Source organism: Budorcas taxicolor, chromosome 2 (assembly GCF_023091745.1).
Source record: "Budorcas taxicolor isolate Tak-1 chromosome 2, Takin1.1, whole genome shotgun sequence".
Taxonomy (NCBI): Eukaryota; Metazoa; Chordata; class Mammalia; order Artiodactyla; family Bovidae; genus Budorcas; species Budorcas taxicolor.
This window is the reverse complement of record NC_068911.1, coordinates 123,444,344-123,447,712: the sequence shown is the minus strand read 5'-3', so window position 1 is coordinate 123,447,712 and position 3,369 is coordinate 123,444,344. Positions and strand designations below refer to the sequence as shown.

Genomic DNA, 3,369 nt, shown 5'->3' with positions numbered 1-3,369 from the left:
GTACTGGAGTTTCAGCTTTAGCATCATTCCTTCCAAAGAAATCCCAGGACTGATCTCCTTTAGAATGGACTGGTTGGATCTCCTTGCAGTCCAAGGGACTCTCAAGAGCCTTTTCCAACACCACAGTTCAAAAGCATCAGTTCTCTGGCACTCAGCTTTCTTCACAGTCCAAGTCTCACATCCATACATGACTACTGGAAAAACCATAGCCTTGACTAGACGGACCTTTGTTGGCAAAGTAATGTCTCTGCTTTTTATTTATTTATTTATTTTGTTTCAGTTGTTTATTAATTGACCAGATTACAAAAATAATCCTGGTAGATACCTTAGTTCATCCTTCTAATAAGCCTGTTGATCTGGTCTTTCCTGTTGCCAGCATCTTCACCTTCTACAAAATGGGTGGTCTTTTTCTTCATTCCACCTAGTGCAGAAGACAATTTAAAGGGCCACAGGAAGTTGTTTGCTTCTTTGAAACATTTTCCAATGGTATAGATCTCATGAATCAGATCCTCCATGAAGATGATTCTGTATTTCCCAAGAGATCAAGCAATCAATGCGTTGTCTGTCAGGGCAATTCGTTTTTTGTTGATTTTGCCATAACCACGCTTGTAGATCAATGCATTTACAGACTTCAGATTTGGGTACCCCCATGCAATGTATGGCTCCACAATTCTCAGCATGTTAATTGATGCCTTGTTGAGCTTCACAAAGGTGCCATTGAAGATCTGCTGGAGGCGAAGGAGCTGCAGTACCTTTCGAAACTTTGGGCTCACACCGTTGATACCTCTGATCCTGATGACAAACACCAGTTTGGGTTCTGCAGGTACACAGAAGTTGCTGGCTTTTTGTGGCATCCTAGCCATGCGAATTTCAGTTCTGTACATCCGCCTGTATTCCTTGTGGTAATGCTTAGCTTTTTCATAGATAAGCTTCCTCCTTGCCTTTTGAAGCATCTTTTGGGCAAACTTCTTTCTCAGTCGCTTGATCTTAAGCTCTGCGAAATTCTTCCTCTTTTTCTTAAGAGTTTCTGGCACAGCGGAAACCTTCTTTTTCTTCTCTTCTGCACCCTCCATGGTTCCAGCCAGGAAAGAGGACATCTCTGCTTTTTAATGTGCTATCTAGGTTGGTCATAACTTTCCTTCCAAGGAGTAAGCGTTTTTTAATTTCATGGCTGCAATCACCATCTGCAGTGATTTTGGAGCCCCCCAAAATAAAGTCTGACACTGTTTCCACTGTTTTCCCATCTATTTCCCATGAAGTGATGGGACCAGATGCCATGATCTTCATTTTCTGAATGTTGAGCTTTAAGCCAACTTTTTCACTCTCCTCTTTCACTTTCATCAAGAGGCTTTTTAGTTCCTCTTCACTTTCTGCCATAAGGGTGTGCATACTTTCTCTTATTTGCTGTGATAACATCTGTTGCAGGCCTAATGCAAGGATGCTCTAGTCCCTAATAGGGGGAGGAATCAAAGATAAAGCAAGCATGCTCTCTGCCCAGTGGGAACACTACTCGCTTGCACACCTATGCATATTGGATGTCACCTGCCCATGCATGTGCCCTTTCTCTCCCTATATTGCTCTGCCCTTGTGTGGTTGCTTCACCTCTGCAGTCAACCTGTGACTGCTCCCTCCCAGATGGCATCTACACAGAGCCTCCTGGGCTAACCCAGCCTTGCAGCTTCCATGTCACTGAAATAGGAAGACGGGAAACAATCTCTAAAAGAATGACATAACCCTTAAGGACATGACATAAACTGGTTAGAGTCAGGTAGTCCAAGGTGGTGGCAGATTTGACTTCTAGTTGACTGTGCACCTCATTATATGCTCATTGTAATACCTTAGCTAAATGACACACCCACAGGTATCATGACACGTCTGAGGCTGACCATAAAAGGCCAAAAGGTGGGTGTTGGCCCAATTCTTGGAAATCTTTGCCTCTTTCCCAAAACAGTTGGAATAATCCTCCTATTCATTAACCTATGAAATTACCCAGCCCATAAAAACTAACTACTCTATTTATGGGCCTCTCACCTTCTAAGGAGGGGCTTCTCAGGTGGTACTAGTGGTAAAGAATGTGCCTGCCAATTCAGGAGACATAAGAGACATGGGTTTGACCTCTGGGTTGTGAGTATCCCCTGGAAGAGGGCATAGCAACCCAACCCAGTATTCCTGCCTGGAGAATCCCATGGACAGAGGAGCCTGGTGGGCTATGGACTACCTGAGTCCATAGGGTCACAAAAAGTCAGAAATGACTAAAGCAACTCAGCACACACACACCTTTTAAGGTGGCCCATACTCTGTGGAGTGTATTTCTCCAAAGGCTGCTCTCACTTTTTGAGATGGACTGTGTTCTGTCTATGGGATGTGTGTTTCTCTAAATAAATCCACTTCTTGCCTATCACTTTGTCTGTCACTGAATTCTTTCTGTGATGAGGCATTAAGAACCTAAGCTTCATTAAGTTCTGAGACCAGATGTGATCTCAGTTAAAAGACAGTGGTTCTAATCCCCATCTGGGTTGTGTGGCTTCATCATTGCTTCTGATTCTGGCTGGGCCTGGGGCCTATTGGGCTGGGGAGCAAGATGTGCTTCCATAAAGTTTTCCAGGACACTAGGTAGGTCAGGAGGATGAGGCTGAGGGGAGGGGACTGAGGAAGTGAGGAGACAGGAACCCAGGTCCTATGGGCCAGTTCACGAAGTTGCAGTCAGTATAGGCTTCCTGGGGCTGTGGGATGAAGGCTGATGAACATTCCTCTTCCACACAGGCACCAGCCCTCATGGAGAACCAAGGGCTCATTTTTCTCCTGGAGCCTTCTTAAAGGAAGGCACTTCTGAAACTGAGCAGGACCCTGTGGGGTTCCTGAGCACAGATGCCTTTCTGTGTCCCCCATTTCTTGTTTATAGGGAACACACTCCAGGCTCCATGACCTTCCCTGAGTTCCAAAATGCAGGTTCAAAGAGTTACTGATCAGGGGAGGGAAGGGATGTGGAGACAAAGAAAGAGCAGCCAAGAGACAATAGTACAGCCTTTGGGGCAGGGTCCTGGTGCCACCTCAAGGGATATACATAACAATACTTTTGAGTTCTTTATAGAACTAAGACCCTCAACAAATGGAAGGTGAACTACCTGATGAAGCTTCTTCATTCTAGAGTGTAGGTCACAGTTTGATAACCGAGAGAACCATAGAAGCTCAACAAGACATCACCTGAGGCCAGATTAAGGAGTGCAGGCCCTGCACACACTCTGACCTTTATCAGCAAGTACTGTCTTGAATCATTTCTATAAAACTCCTCACTAAATCCCTCTGGATTGGGACACACAGTTTTCGAGGGCACAAGCCTGCTGTGTCCCCCTTTGCCTGGCAAAACAA

At 45.1% G+C, this 3,369-nt stretch overlaps 1 pseudogene; it reads right to left on the bottom strand.

Moving 5' to 3' along the window:
• Positions 1 to 326: 326 nt before the first annotated feature.
• Positions 327 to 1,073, bottom strand: LOC128043455 (60S ribosomal protein L7-like; annotated as a pseudogene).
• Between the last annotated feature and the right edge of the window lie 2,296 nt (positions 1,074 to 3,369).